Source organism: Sapajus apella, unplaced genomic scaffold, assembly GCF_009761245.1.
Source record: "Sapajus apella isolate SASKATOON/1434 unplaced genomic scaffold, GSC_monkey_1.0 scaffold46, whole genome shotgun sequence".
In the NCBI taxonomy this organism is placed as follows: Eukaryota; Metazoa; Chordata; class Mammalia; order Primates; family Cebidae; genus Sapajus; species Sapajus apella.
In genome coordinates this window covers 7,021,233-7,038,591 of record NW_022436986.1, presented here as the reverse complement: position 1 = coordinate 7,038,591, position 17,359 = coordinate 7,021,233, and the positions used below count along the sequence as shown (strand labels likewise).

Sequence of the window (17,359 nt, the reverse complement as noted above, 5' to 3'; positions counted from 1 at the left end):
TTTTTTTTTTTCTTTTTCTTTTAAAAAAAAAAAAAAAAAAAAAAAAAAAAAAGGAAATGTCCTGTGTTGTCCAAAAAAAAAAAAAAAATAATAATTTTGTGAGTGGCTGGTATACATAACTGTCATTAAAACTTAAGTTATATAAACATACATCTAAATATATTCTACGAAAAACAAAGACAACAATTAGGTTATAGCGATGGTTGTGCAACTTGGTAAATATACTAAAATTTTTAGAATGCAAAGGGTGAATTTTATGGTATAGAAATTACATCTCAGTAAAGCTGGGTTTGTTTGTTTGAGACAGGTTCGCTCTCTGTCACCCAGATTGGAGTGCAGTGGCATAGTCATAACTCACTGCAACCTTAACCTCCCAGCTCAAGCGACCCTCCCACCTCAGCCTCCAGAGTAGCTGGGACTACAGGTGCTGGGATAACAGGCGTGAGCCACCACGCCCGTCCTAAAGCTATTAAAAAATAAAATTTTGCAAAGGTAACAAATACTCAAAATTCATCACTTGCTAATTATTTTATTACAATTTACTGTGGCCTATGTTCTTGTGGTAATTTATACCTATTGCACATGTAGAGTGAAAATGCTATCTCACGGAATACCATTGCCTGCCTCTTATGATTCCACATAACATCCTTTGGTGGCTTGAACTAAGTAAAGATGAGGATATTGACACCACAGAAATAGGCAAATATTATAAATAAGGACTTGGTTCATTGTTTTTTGATTGTCTAGACTTAAGAAAGTAGTGGAGAAAATCCTAATGATGCAGATTAAACTTAAAGCTGTGTTGTGCCTGTAGTCTTTACATTGTGAATAGCACAAAAAATTGACAAAATGTTCTTCCAGTATCTAAAAACCACTATCCATTTCAGAAAAGAAGTCATTCACGTCGCTGCTAAACAAGTATAGTTACAATATGAATGTTGGTTGATACTTTCATGAACCGTAACAAAACCACAAAAGTGAAACAACAAAGACATGTGAGAACTTCCCTAATAATCAAGCTTTTATTCATAGTCTGGTTATGTGACCCTATTGTTGGCGGTAGAATTATAAAACCTGATAATAGATTTAGTGAGAAATAGTAAGTCACATGATATTTTAAATTTTATAAGTATTTGCAAACTGTATGCTACTATGCATTCTATCAGTAAAATTTATAATACATATTGCATATTATGTACACACACACACATTTTGTTATTGAACACTTACCAGCACACCATTGTCTAAAGTCCTGATTTCAAGGCTTCTCTTGAAAAATTGAATCTGATATTATTGCCTATCTGCCCACCTAGTAGCTGAAGTTGAGGATCACCTTATCCTTAACCTCATTAGACAGATAAGATGGCTTATCCCCTTTAGACAAGCATGCACTCTCTCTAGTTCATGCACAGTGCCCCCCTCGGCCTACTGTTTTGCACTCTGCTTATGTTTTTATTATCTTCCTGACTCTTGCAGGTTTCTGAATTTAAACCCCTTCTCATAGGCTCTTTCCTTGAGATTCAGACACAAGTCTAAAATGCTGATCAGAGCACTGAAAACTGAAACAGACACAATACCAACCTCCTATGGTAGACTGACTCATGGCCCCCGCAGATGTCCACATCCTAATCCCCAGAACCTGTTACCTTACATGGTTAAAAGGATTTTGCAACTGTGATTAAGCTAAGGACTTTAACATGGGGAGATTATCCTAGATTATCCAGGTGAGTTCTGTATAATCACAAGGATCCTCACAGGAGGCAAGTGAGAGGATCAGAGTGAGAAGAGGAAAGTGTAAAGACAAAAGCAGTGGCTGAAGTGACGTGCTTTCAAGACCAAGAAGGCACCATGATGCAAGGAACACAGTTGGCCTCCAGAAAGAGGAGTGCAAAGAAACACTCTCCTCTTGAGAATCCGGAAGGAAGGCAGCCTTCCTGATACTTTGATTTTAGCCTCATAAGACTCATTTCAGACTTCTGACCTCCACAACTCTAAGATCATAAAGGTGTGTTGTTTTAAGCCATGACGTCTGTGATAATGTGACAGCAGCCACAGGAAATTACTATACTTTATATTCGCTTCCCTAACACATATATGCCCAAACTCTCTTCTGTCTTTCAAACCAGCCATGTCCCCACCTAAAGTTTTGTAACCAGGCTCTTCAGACCAAGAACTGTGTTTTTGCTTAAAATATTAACTTCAATTCTATGACAGGGGATCAAGCAAGAGCAAGCAGGGAATCCACATTTTGCAGGGGACTCCCATCCCTCCGTCTGTTACATCTGGTACTCCTCAACATTCTCTTTGTTCCCCCTCAGAGTGAAAGGGGTAGTGGTGTAACCACAGCAGCCTATGGTTAAATAAACCAGACTTCCTTCCAACTTGTCAGTGCCTCAACCTGCCTCTGAATATCCCACTTCCAACTCTTTTTGTCCCCCCAGTTTTCATTCTCTGCCTCCCCTCCTACTTTGACTTTCTAGGCCAACTGACTCACCCATCTGATCTTTTGGCGCTTGATCTTCTGGCTTTGTTTTCTCTAAACTCCATCTAGCATGCTCCTTCCTGCTGTGGTGTTTCCACGAACTGGTAACTCAGAAGTAAAACTCCCCTTAGTCCGAGCCTGGAACCCCTCCCCATTTCATGGAAACTGATCTTAATCCCTGGCACCTTCTCAGCTCAGCTGCAAAGAATTCAAGGACTTACAGATGATGAAAATTAAATGTTCTTGAAATATAGCCTCTTTATTCAGAGAAGTATTTGAGAATTCAAATTCCTATCGTATTCTCCTATGATAATATTTTAAATCACAGTGGACCGGCTCAGGCCATTAAACACATCACTTACATCACTTGCCTGTAATATAAACAAGCTACAGAATTCCCCGCCTTCAAAGTCACAAAGTAAAGAGAAAGAGATTGTTGAGCTCCAGGTCAGGTGTGGGCAAGATTCTGAGTGAGTTAAGTTGTATTTGATTTCTCTTAGTCCCCTTTCTCCATTTGCCTTCATACTTAACTAAATCAAAAACTGCCCATCACCCCAAACACCAGGTGAACTGCAGACTGCACTGACCAATTTGGTAGCCACTAGTCACACGTGGCACTTGAAATATAGCTACAATTGAGATGTGAGTATAAAATACCAGATTTCAAAGACTTAATACAAAAAAGAACATAAACTATCTCATTAATACTGAACATTAATTAGATGTTCAAATAATATTCTAGATACATTGAGTTAAGGTATATTATTCAAATTAACTTCACCTGTCTTCATTTTTATTGCAGCTACTTGAAAATTTAAACTGGTATTTGTGGCTCACATTGTTGTTGGGTTTTTTGTTTTGTTTTTTGTTTTTGTTTTTGTTTTTGTTTTTGAGAAGGAGTTTTGCTCTGTTGCCCAGGCTGGAGTGCAGTGGCGGGATCTTAGCTCACTGCAATCTCCACCTCCCAAGTCCAAGCAATTCTCCTGCCTCAGCCTCCTGAGTAGCTGGGGTTACAGGCATGCACCACCACAGCCAGCTCATTTTTGTACTTTTAGTAGAGACAGAGTTTTGCCATGTTAGCCAGGCTGGTCTGGAACTCCTGACCTCAGATGATCCACCCACCTCAGCCCCCTGAAGTGCTGCGATTACATGCGTGAGCCACTGCACCTGGCTTCACATTGTATTTCTACTGGAAAGTACTGTTCTAGACCCTTCTATTCAGCTTGAGCATTACCTGGGAGCTGTTAAATGCAGAATCTCAGATCCTATCCCAGGCCTACCAAACTAAAGTGTGCAATTTGACAAGATCCCCAGGTGATGCATATGTACATTAGAATTTGAAAAGCACAGCTCTGGGATCAGAAAGCTTTTTCTTTAAAGGGCCAGAGAACACACATTTTAGGCTTTGAGAGTCATATGGTCTAGGTCACAACTCCTGAACCCTGTCATTGTAATATATACAAACTAATGGGTGTGGTCATTTCCATTTAAACTTCATTTACAAAACTAGACCCCATGCTTTTCCCATCCCTGGGCTAGACAGGGGTTTCTCGAACTTTAGTATTCACTACCCCCACCTGGGGAGTTTGTTTAAAACACTGCTTGCTGGGCACCACCTTCAGAGCTTCTGTCCGTTTCAGGTTTGGGGAAGAATCTGGGAGTTTACATTTGGGCAAGTCTCCAGATGACACTTATGCCTCTGGACCCAGGTTCACACTTTGAGAACTATTACTCTAGCATAATAGTTTTGGACTCTGGCTGTACCCTAGAATCATCTAGCAGTCTTTTTAAAAATAGTGATGCCTGGCTCTCACCCCGGACCAATGAAGTTACAGTCTGTAAAGGTGGTCCTCAGTAGCACTGGCATGTTGTAAAAGCTCCCCAGGTAATTTTAGTGTGCAGCCAGGCACCTGCTAGTTGCAAAATTACCAACTACTCCCTAAATGAGATGTCAAGGTATTAGGAAAACAGAAACATTAATCAACTAACTTACAGTTATCTGTGAAAGACCTATTGCACCTTAACACACCAAAGACATAAGTATTTTACAAAGAAATTTCTTCTTGTAATTCTCAAATTGATAGAACGGACAGTGTGACTAGGCACAATTTTTAAACTTTCGGATTGCTTGGGGATATACTTTTAAGTGAGCAGAAAGAAGCATAGGCTATCATGATTTTCTTACCTATACTTTCTGTTTTTGATTTCACAAAGAAATCAACAACAGCAAATACTATGGTCTAGTTCTGACCTTGCTGATAAACCAGCTGTGTGACCTTGGATAAGTCACTTAAGGCTGTGCTTCCTTGACTATAAAATGAGGGGGCTGGCTGTTGTGCCTTCTAGCTCTAAGCATCTTTGCTTTATGATATGTATTTTATGAATCATGAATTTTCAAAAAAAAATTTTGAGATTTTGTTTCTTTTGCGGAAGCAGTGGGAATTAATAAGATCAGGGCAAGAGTGAAGGTAATTGCTTATGAAGAGACATCTGGTAGGTGAATTTTATTTACGTGGCATCTCACCACTGTGCAGCTTGCCAGCTTTATGGACCACTCTCTGAAATCAGAATCATGGCCAAGGCCAACATCAGGCACGTGAGACTTCAGCTACTGTGCCAAGGTCTCAGCTACCTTGGGGAGTGACATTTCAGGGTGGGGAGGAGGGAGTAAATTAATCTTAACCGTGTACAAATAAAAACAGACTCCTGGGAAAAAGGTTTTATCCATGGACTAAAGAAAAATAGACCCAAGAGAAGTCAACAGAGATACTCCACCACTGGTATGGAATTTGGCTAAGGAGAAAATGGCAACTGCAACATATAGTTGAGGAGGGAATAGGGTCACCATGAGAACCAGAGGAAAACAGCTTAGAGGGAAAAGGGGTAAGTAGATATAATCGGCTTCCTGCATGTATATTTTAGGACTGACTTGAAAATAGTCCAAATGTCCTATGAAAAAACAGTAAATTTACAGTAATAAGATCAGTTCTGATTCTTTGGGAACCCCTAAAGCACAAAGGGGCCTCTATTGCTAGACAGACAGTCTGGACTCCAGGAGTCTTAATTTCTACATAAGGTTTTAAGAAAGGCAGTTTTTTCAACTTCACTAATATTCTTTCTACTGAATAGTCTTTTTCTTATACTGCCATGGTACCCGTTGTCCAGTTTTTTATTGTTTACTACTCTAAATTATCTCAATTTAACAAGAAATTAATAGAACTGATTTAGTGAAAAAACAAGTAGAATGACTGGCAGCAGTCTATTAATTCTATCATCTTTCATCAGTAATGGATGTGAATCAGTGTAGGGTGAGCCAACCTCTTTCTCCCCTTGAGGTCCTGCCTGGATTCATAAAATAGAAGCCTCCACCAACACATCCACCCTCCTGAGAAACTTCCATTAGCAATTCAACCCTCTTGTTCTTCTGGAAGAGAAGAGGAACCACTTATCTGATTGTTGAGATTGGGGCCAAAAATGCACCACTCATACATAATCTCTGGCTGAGCCTAGAGAACCAAAATGAGACTCTAAAAACTGAAGAGTTATAGAACTGGGCTGAAATTACTAAGCATTCCTGTTACTCAGCAGAGAGGAAATTTGAAAAAGATATAAAAGTGACAATTATTGAAGAAAACAGTAGTAGTCCATATTTATACTCCAATAAAGCGCATATTTGTATTTCTTTTTCATCTGAAATGCTATAATCTGTTACACATTAGTCTCCAATTTGCCTGTTTCCCTTTATAATGTGACGTTGGAATCCCCCCAAGGTCAATATATGTAAATCTGATTCACTCTTTTTAATATTCGTACAACAATTTGTAGTGAAGATTATTCTAATTCATCTATTCCCCTATTAATGTTCAGATTATTTTCAGTTTTTTTCTTCTTGCTGCTATAAAACAACACATAAACATCCTTTCTCATCCATCCTTAAACACTTCTGTGTTTTCTTATCTTTTTTTTTTTTTTTTTTTTGAGACGGAGTCTCGCTCTGTCACCCAGGATGGAGTATGGTGGCGCAATCTCAGCTCACTGCAACCTCCGCCTCTTGGGTTCAAGAGATTCTCCTGCCTCAGCCTCCCAAGTAGCTGGGACTACAGGTGCCTGGCAATTTATTAAATACTTGTGTTTTTTATTATAACATATATTCCCAAAAGGAATTACAAGGTCGAACAACATGACATATTTTAAACCTTGTCAGATGTTGCCAGATGTTTTCCCAAAATGTTGTAGCAATTCACATTTCAACCAGCAATGTGTCACTACCTATTTTCCCTTTTCACTAACAGTGTTTCTCAAGTTTCCCATTTTTACCATACTAATGGCTTAATTTTTATTCCCGAGTACTGCTGAAATAAAGCATCTTTTCATGAATTTACTGGCACTTGCATTCTTCTTTTTGTGACTTTTTGGTGTATTTTGCCCATTTTTTCTACTAGGTTATTTGCCTTATTCATATCCATTTATAAGAAGTCATTAATTATTAGAGTTGTTAAATTCTACCTTTCATAGGTGTTGAAATATTTTTTTTCTTTTTGTCTCCTATCTCTTGCTTTTATTTATGTGATATTATGTGAAAAATACTTACATATTTTTAAGCTTTTTGAAGTTTAATGTATCTATCTCTTATTGCAGCATGGTTTCTTATCTGACTTAGAAAGTTTTCCCCACACAAGGTTGTGAAAATATGCTCCTAAATTTTATTATTTTATCTTTCTACACTGAAATCTTTAATATATCAGAAACATTTTTGTTGAGGTAAAATTCACAGGCACAGAAATGCACACCTCTTATGGGTAAAATTTGATAAGCTTTGACAAATGTATATATCCACCAAAACCTGTTGAGCTAGAGGACATTTCCATGTCTCCAGAGAATTTTTGTAGGCCTTTTTGCAGTCAATTTGCATCCCTCATTGGCAACTACTGCTCAGATTTCTATCACATACATTAGTTTTGTCTATTTTTGAACTTCATATTAATGAAATCACACAGTGGGAATTCTTTTGTGTTTCACTTTCTTTCCATCTATATGTTTTTGAGGGTTTTTTTCCATGTTATTGCCAACCTGTATTCCATTGTATCAATATACAAGGGTTTGTTTATTCATTCTCCTGTCAATGGACATTTGGGTTGTTTCCAGTTTGGAGCTCTTATGAAGATAGCTTCCATGAACATTCATATACACATCTTTGTGTGAACAGACTGGATATATGTTTTCATGTCTCCTTGGGGAAATACCTAGGAGTGGATTTGCAAAGTCTTAGGACAGGCAAAGGTTGAGGAAGTGTCAAAACTTTTGCCAAAATGCCTGCACCATTTTTTATGTCCACAAGCAAAATATGAGAGCTCCTGCTGCTTCACATCCTCACCAACTTTGGGTGCTCTTTTAAATAGCCAAGTCAATTCTAAGCAAAAAGAACAAAGCTGGAGGAATCATGGTACCCGACTTCAAACTATACTACAAGGCTACAGTAATCAAAACCACATGGTACTGGTACCAAAACAGAGATATAGACCAATAGAACAGAACAGAAGCCTTGGAGGCAATGCCACACATCTACAACCATCTGATCTTTGACAAATCTGACAAAAACAAGCAATGGGGAAAGGATTCCCTGTTTAATAAATGGTGTTGGGAAAACTGGCCAGCCATGTGCAGAAAGCAGAAACTGGACCACTTCCTGACACCTTACACTAAAATTAACTCTAGATAGATTAAAGACTCAATTATAAGAACTAACACCATAAAAACCCTAGAAGAAAACCTAGGCAAGACCATTCAGGACATAGGCCTAGGCAAGGACTTCATGACTAAAGTACCAGAAGCATTGGCAACAAAAGCCAAAATAGACAAATGGGATCTAATTAAACTCCAAAGCTTCTGTAAAGCAAAAGAAACAATCATTAGAGTGAACCGGCAACCAACAGAATGGGAAAAAATTTTTGCAATCTGCCCATCTGACAAAGGACTTATATCCAAAATCTACAAAGAACTAAAACAGATTTACAAGAAAAAACAAACAAACTCATTCAAAAGTGGGCAAAGGATATGAACAGACACTTTTCAAAAGAAGACATATATGAGGCCAACAAACATATGAAAAAATGCTCATCATCACTGGTCATCAGGGAAATGCAAATCAAAACTACATTGAGATACCATCTCATGCCAGTTAGAATGGTGATCATTAAAAAATCTGGAGAAAACAGATGCTGGAGAGAATGTGGAGAAATAGGAACACTTTTACACTGTTGGTGGGAGTGTAAATTAGTTCAACCATTGTGGAAGACAGTGTGGCAATACCTCAAGGACCTAGAAATAGAAATTGCATTTAACCCAGCAATCCCATTACTGAGAATATATCCAAAGGATTATAAATCATTCTATTATAAAAACACATGCACATGTATGTTCATTGCGGCACTGTTTACAATAGCAAAGACTTGGAACCAACCCAAATGCCTGTCAATGATAGACTGGACAGGGAAAATGTGGCACATGTACACCATGGAATACTATGCAGCCATAAAAAATGATGAGTTTGTGTACTTTGTAGGGACATGGATTAATCTGGAAACCATCATTCTCAGCAAACTGACACAAGAACAGAAAATCAAAAACCACATGTTCTCACACATGAGAACACATGGACACAGGGAGAGAAGCATCACACACTGAGGTGTTTAGAGGTGGGGGGGGACTAGGGGAAGGACAGTGGGGGTTGGGGAGTTGGGGAGGGATAACATGGGGAGAAATGCCAGATATAGGTGATGGGGATGGAAGCAGCAAACTACATTGCCATGTATGTACCTATGCAAAAATTCTGCATGTTCTTCACATGTACCCCAGAACCTAAAATGCAATAAAATATATATATAAATAAAAATAAAAATAAGAAATTTTAGGCATTTTAGTAGGTTTGAAGTGGTCTCTTATTGTGATTTAAATTTACATTTATTTAATACTGTAATTTATTATGTTTTGTCCCTTTTCATGTCCTTAGTGCCACTAAATGGGGTTGTCTTTTATTGTTGAATTGTATGAGTTCTTTATATGTGAATACATGTTCTTTATATTGATGTCAGATATATGTATTGTGATATGATATATGATATCTTCCTTCCCACCTCTGGCTTATCTTTTCATTTTGTTAATCATGTCTTTTAATGAGAAAACATTTAAATTTTGATAAAGTCTAATTTGTCTTTTTTTTTCATTTATGGTTAGTGCTTTTCATAAGAAATCGTTGTGTATGCCAAGCTTACTAAGATATTGTTTCCTTATAGACACTTTATAATTTTACCTTTTAAACATAGGTCAATTATGTATCTTCACTTAAATTTTGTTTATAGTTAGGTAAGTGTTAAAGTTCATTTTTTTCCCACGTCTATTCAGTTATTCCAGCGCCAGTTGCTGAAAAAAAATTATTTCCCCATGAATACTCATGGTGCTTTTTTCAAAAATCAATTAATTGTGGCCAGATGACTCACATCTGTAATCCCAACTCTTTGGGAGGCTGAGGCATGAGGATTTCTTGAGGCCAGGAGTTCAAGGCCAGCCTGGGCAATATAGTGAGACTCTATCTCTAAAAGTTTTTTTAATCAATTGATTGTATATGTGGCTTTACATCTAGACATCCTGTGCTGCTCCATTTATTAATCTATTTGTCTACTTGTTCCCAGGCCAATACTATAGGCTTAATTATCATGGCTTTATAGTAAGTCTGTAAATCAGACTTTGTTTTCATTATTCTAGGTCCTTTGCCTTAACTGTGAATTTCAGAATCAACAGGCCAATTTCTAACCCCCTCAGAAAAAAGGGAGCTCTGAAATTTTGATTGGAGTTACATTCACTCTATAAATAAATTCTGAAAAAATTGACATTTAACAAAATTGAGTCTTCCAATTTATGAAATGGGTGTATTTATTTATTTAGATCATCTTTAATTTTTCTCAGCAATATTTTATAATTTTCAGCCCACAGGTTTTATACTTCTGTTAAATTTATTGTTATATATTTTATTTATATAAAATACATATTTTATATTTTGTATATTCTATTACAAATAGAATTGCTTATAAAACTTATTTGCTTCTAGTATGAAATGCAGTTTTGTATATTAATCTTCCTCTCTGCTACCTTGCTGTGTTCAATTATCAGTTTTAATAGCTGCCTTGTGGATTTCTATAGTCATATTGCCTGCAAATAAACATTATTTTACTTCTTATCTTTTTTGCCTTATATTTATTTTACTTGACCTACTGTACTGGCTAGGCTGTCCAGGAAAATATAGAATAAAACTAAAAAGGGTACAAACACATTTCAGAATGTTACATATTGCTAATTAACCAACATTTTAGCTTTTCTTTATTCTTTCTCTTTTTTTTTTTTTTTTTTTTTTTTTTTTGAGACCTGAGTCTTGCTCTGTCACCCAGGCTGGAGGGTAATGGCATAGTCATGGCTTACTGCAACCTCTGCCTCCCGGGTTCAAGTTAGTCTCCTGCCTCAGCCTCCTAAGCCTGTGACTACAAGCATGTGCCACCACACCTGGCTAATTTTTGCGTTTTTAGTAGAGATGAGGTTTCACTATGTTGGCCAGGTTGGTCTCGAACTCCTGACCTCATGATCCGCCCACCTCGGCTTCCCAAAGTTCTGGGATTACAGGTGTGAGCCACTGCCCCTGGCCATTTTATCTTTTCTAATGTCCATTTTATCTCTGTACCTAGTGACAGAACTACAAAGTATATGAAACAGATAGAAACAAAGGGTGGAATAGTTAAATCTTCAATGTGATAAAGACGATCTATTTTTAAAATACAGTTAACTAAATGAGAAAATAATATTTGAAAAAAGGTTACTTTCATCATGTCCAAATGTCCAAATCGTGAAAAGTATTTTTCAATGTGATTTTAGTTGACAGATTCTAGGTTTATTTTGGCAGACCTGTAATTCACAAACGAAGAAATTAAAATTGTGAATAACCTACTTTAAAAAATTAAACCTGTTAGTAATCAAAGAAATATAAATTAAAACCATAATGAAAAAACTGCAAATTCTAGTTAAGGTGCTTCTTCGGGCTTCAACAGATCCCTATACTTCTTTTATTACAGAGATAATCACTGTAAATTGAAATTGTCTGTATATCATCTTATCTCCTCATACATGAAATCTTTGTGAGGGCAGGATTAGTTCAATAAGAACATAAAGATAAAAAATAATTAGAATGCCTAGAATTGTCAAAGACAAAAAGAATTAGGCACTCTTATATACACTGCTGGTGGAGGTATAAATTGATAAAACCTTTCTCCAGAGCAATTTGGCACAGTATCAAGCTCCTTAAAATATGCATAAACTTTGACCCAGCAATTCCATTTCAAGAAACTTTGTAGCTCTATTATCAGGTACAAAGATAAGGAAATAATTCATGTGCCCAAAGATTTCTACATAAAAACAGGTACAAAATCTAGGTAATCTGAGTGTCCAAAACTGATAAATAAGTAAAATAAATTATGATATTTATAATGGAATTGTATAATAGAATTTTATGCAGTTATTAAAATTTGGTTCATAAATGCTTTGCTGTTCTTTACAGATACATTTGTGATATAGTAAGTGAAAAAGAAGTATAAAACATCAAATAGTGTTTGAATACATTTTTTAAAAAAAAACAGCTATATCTGAGGGTGGTGGCACACACCTGTAGTACCAGGTACTCAGGACGCTGAGGTGAGACGATCACTTGAGCCCAGAAATTCAAGACCAACCTGAGCAACATAGCAACATAATGAGACCCTGCCTTTGATTTAAAAAAAAAAAAAAAAGTAGCTCTAGATGAATTTTTTTAAAATTACAGAGATACATCAAAATGCTGTATTCTCAAGAGCAGTTTGCTCCTTATACCCATTCATTCTTTTATTCTCTATAAAACTGGGGATTGGGATTATAGGTAATGTTATTTTACTTATCTATAGTTCTTTTTTCTCTACCATTAGTGAATATTGCTTTTGGCACTGGGAAAAAAAAACATAATTTTAAAAGAAAAAATGGGAGCCTCCAAACACAGTATGTATTTTGGTCATATGTTTCCACCCAATCAGCTTCGAAACAGCTGTCTTTCAGTTAATTGTTACTTCTCTTCCTCACTCTCTTTTCTCTGGTGTAGATATCATGTGGATTGGTGGTAGGCTTACAATTACTCATCCTCTCCTCAGCACATCTATTCTTTTGATCACAACTCTAAAAGGTGTGTGTCACGTGGACAACAATAGCAAAGGGATGAAGCAACTTATCAATGTCACCACAGAGTCAAATAGAAGATAAAAGACTAAACTGAGAACAAGGATCATTTGTAGCAGGTATATCCCGGATTTCAGCTTTCATGTAGAGAAGAAATCAAGGGAAAATTGTAATTGCATTTACTGTCCATTTGTTAGAACAAAGAGAACTTGTCTCCTTCCCAACTCCCTCTCACCCCAAAAAATTTGTGCCATTATTTTATATGTTTGCTTTGCTTACACAAGTAATAAAAGGTGCGTGTTTCTTGCTTTCTCTTATTATGTAAAATTACATAATGTCATTAATATAATTTTAGCCCTAACAACTGACCACATTTGACCATTGCCTGGAACCGCAAGCTTCTTTTAAACCTTCAGCTAAAAAGCACAGTTTATTAGGATGTGATACCCCCTTCTAAAGTTAGTTATTCTATTGGGAAAGAAATTGTTTCCCTCAAGCTCCCATTCTTTCTTTTGTCCTCTGCAGAACTGTAGGACGTTGAAACTAGAAAAGGTCTTAGATAATAATAGTTATCATTTTAAGTGCTCGTTCAGTAACAGGAACTGTTCTAACAGCCATGCATACACATTAATACATTTAATTCTCACAACTCTAAGGTAGGTTCTACTACTCATTACAAAGATCAAGGAACTGAGGCACAGACAAGCTAGGTTAAATTGTTTAATGTGACACAAAAAGTATCCCAGGATTAAAGCAGAGGTTATATGAAATTGAAGTCCCTTCAATTTCCATGTTCTACTGCCTCTCTGTCATCAACTGTGTATCTAGTCCTCATAGAGAACAGCAAGTACCATTCCCATCGTAGAAAAATCAGAAAGCAGATTGCAAAAGTAATACATCATTCATGCATATGTCTTTTCTTTTTATTTATGGTATTTATTTATGGTTTTATTCTTTATGTGCCAAATCTTCCTTCATTTATCTTATGGCTTCTGCCTGTTGTGCCATCCTTAGATTTTCACACTTCCAGATGATATAAATGTAGATAAGTATAGGTATAAATATAGACATAGTTGTCACCTACATTAAGGCCAGTTCTTCTGTATTTATTTACTTGTTCTATATCTGATTTACCTCAGTTCTTTTTAAACATTTACATCTTCAATTCAGGTGGAATTTATTTTAGGTAAAACTTTTTCCCAAACAGTTTTTTCCTCTGCTGTCTAGCATTACTTATGATATATTTCTTCCTTCCCACTTATTTTAAGTGTGATCTTTATCACATGGGTCTGCTGAGGACTCTGCCTTCAATTTCATTAATATGTCTATTATTAGTCCATTAACACACCTTTTTCCGTATTCTGATTTGTAACACATTGTAATATGTTACTGGAAAAAAACCCTCCAAATTATCATTCTTTTAGAAAGTGTTTCCAAATATTTTGAAGATAACTGTTATCAATTGATATAATTTCTCTTTCAAAACTGTGGTGTGCATTCCTATTCATCTTAATACTAGAAGTTCTAGCCAGAGCAATCAGGGAAAAAAAAGAAATAAAAGGCACCCAAATAGAAAGAGAGGAAGTCAAACTATCTCTGTTTACAGACCATATGATTTATACCTACGAAACCCAATAATCTCTGCCCAAAACTACTTTATCTGATAAACACCTTCAGAAGAGTTTCAGAATACAAAATCAATCTACAAAAATCAATAACATTTTTATACACCAACATTCAAGCTTAGTACCAAATCAAGAATGCAATCCCATTCGCAATAGCCTCCAAAATAATAAAATATCTAGGAATACAGCTAACCAAGGAGGTGAAAGATGTCTACAATGAGAATTAAAAACATTGCTCAAAGACATCAGAGATGACACAAACAAATGAAAAACTTCATGGATAGGAATTATCAATGTACTATGCTCCAAGGCTGCAGTAACCATGATACTGGTATAAAAACAGACATATAGACCAGTGGAACAGAACAGAGAGCCAAGAAATAATGCCACACATATACAACTATCTGAATTTCAACAAAGTCAATGAAAACAAGCAACAGAGAAAAGACTCCCTATTCAATAAATGGTGCTAGGATAACTGGCTAGCCGTATGCAGATGATCGAAACTACACCCCTTCCTTACACCATATACAAAACTCAACTCAGTGGATTATAGGCTAAAACGTAAATTCTAAAACTATAAAAACTCCAAAAGATAACCCAGGAAATATCATTCTGGACATAGGCCCTGACAAAGATTTCATGACAAAGACACCAAAAGCAACTGCAACAAAAACAAAACTGACAAATGGGACTTAAACTAAAGAGCTTCTACAGAGCAAAAGAAACTATCAACAGAGGAAACAGACAACAACATCCAGAGTCTCTAAGGAACTTAAACAAATCTACAAGCAAAAAACAAACCCAAAAAACAAAAAAAGTAAGCAAAAGACAGGAACAGACACTTTACAAAAGAAAATAGTAGCCAACGATCATATGAAAAAATGCTCAGCATCACTAATCATTAGAAAAATGCAAATCAAAACCACAATAAGATACTATCTCACATCATCAGAATGGCTATTATTTTTAAAAAGTCAAAAAATTATAGATGTTTGTGAGGTTGCAGAGATAAGGGAATACTATACCCTGCTGGTAAGAATGTTAATTAGTTCGGCCATTGTGGGAAGCAGTGTGACGATTTCTCAAAGAACTTAGAATTACCATTTGACCCAGCAATCCCATTATTGGATATATACCCAAAGAAGCATAAATTGTTGTACCATTAAGACGCATGCATGTGCACAATCATCACAATACAATTCACAATAGCAAAGACATGAAATCAACCTAAATGCCCATCAATAGTAAACTGTTCCAGGCACAGTGGCTCATGCCTATAACCCCAGCACTTTGGGAGGCCAAGGCAGAAGGATCGCTTGAGCCCAGGAGTTTGAGACCAGCCTAGGCAACATAGCAAAACCCTGTGGCTACCAAATATATATATAAATTAGCCAGGCATGGAGGCACGCACCTGTTGTCCCAGCTACTCAGGAGGCTGAAGTGGGTGAATTGCTTCAGCCCAGGAGGTGGAAGTTGCAGTGAGTTGAGGTCATGCTACTGCACTCCAGCCTGAAGAGAGAAAGACCCTGTCTCAAAAAAAAAAAAAAAAGGTTGACTGTATAAAGAAAATGTGGTACATATACACCATGGAATACTATGCAGCCAATAAAAAGAATGAGATCATGTCCTTTGCAGCAACTGGATGGAGCAGAAGGCCATTATCCCACACGAACTAACACAGCAACAGAAAACCAAATACCACGTGTTTTTACTAATGAGTGGGAGCTAAACATTGAGGACACATGTACACAAAGAAGGGAACAACAGACACCAGGGCCTACTTGAGGAGGGAGGAGGGAAAGGATTGAAAAACCACCTCTCATGTCCTATGCTTATTATCTGGGTGATGAAATTGAAAAATATCAAATCTCTGTGACACACAATTTACCTAAATAACAAACCTGCACATGCACCCCAAACCTAAAATCAAAGATTAAAAAAACCTTTGTTGAAATGCTTTACACTTTCAAAAACAATTTTTTGGTGTGTCCGTACATGTTTTCAAGCCTCCTTTTCATGACCTTCAGAAAGGGTTTCTTTAAAGAAAATAATTTTGGCCTGGGTGTGGTGGCTCACACCTATAATCTCAACACTTTGGGAGGCCAAGACAGGAGGATCACTTGAGCCCAGGGGTTTCAAGACCAGCCTGGACAACATAGGGAAGCCTTGTCTGTACAAAAAATAAAAAAATTAGTCAGGCATAGTGGCACACACCTGTGATCCCAGCTATGCAGGAGGCTGAGGTGGGATGATTGCTTGAGCCCAGGAGTTCAAGGCTGCAGTGAGCCATGACCATGCCCTGCACTCCTGCCTGGATGACAAGGCAAGACCCTATCTCAAAGAAAAAAAAAAGTTTTATGGTTCTTTATGAATTATCACATTCATATTATGAAAACATTCTCATTATGTTAAAAAATCATGTGGTATAAAAAGCATAGAGAAGAAAATAAAAGCCACCTGTAGTCCTACCATCCAGAAATAACTACTGCTTCCCTATTTATTATGCCTCTGGGAAGCAGAGGAATCCCTCCATTCCTCTTTTCTATGTGCACATATACACACACACACCCATATAAAATTACATATTTTATATTCTGTGAAACTTATTTTTATTTAACATTATTTTTTTCTTTCCATGCAAATTTTTAAAAATGCATTTGTCTAGGTCTGATTTCCAAGGAATTAAGTCCTGGTTCTACTGTCTGGTGTTTGTCTGATACACTTGGTCTATGCTATTGTAAATGACTGCATTCTATTCCATTTTGTGGACATTCCACACTTTAACAAATCCCCTATCTTGGAGAATGAGATGACTACCCATTGTTGTTACCATATGTAACTTTGCAGTAAATATATATTATTTATATTCATCTTTGCAGAGTTCTCCAATTATTTGCTTTGATTAAATCTGTTAGATGTGGAAATGCTTGTTCAACAGGTATACACACTGTTCAGGCTCTTTATAGATATTGCTGGATAATACTTGTGAAAACTGATTCCAAGTTCT

At 36.6% G+C, this 17,359-nt stretch overlaps 1 long non-coding RNA gene across 1 annotated transcript in view; it reads right to left on the bottom strand.

The window, feature by feature from the left end:
• Window positions 1-15,547, bottom strand: part of LOC116524776 — a 19,576-nt gene extending 4,029 nt beyond the window's left edge. Inside the window, exons 1-2 of the long non-coding RNA XR_004257485.1 lie at window positions 15,373-15,547; window positions 13,839-13,843 (exon numbers count right to left, since the gene is read on the bottom strand). This is a non-coding gene — a long non-coding RNA (uncharacterized LOC116524776). The remainder of the gene's footprint in view (window positions 1-13,838; window positions 13,844-15,372) is intronic.
• Between the last annotated feature and the right edge of the window lie 1,812 nt (window positions 15,548-17,359).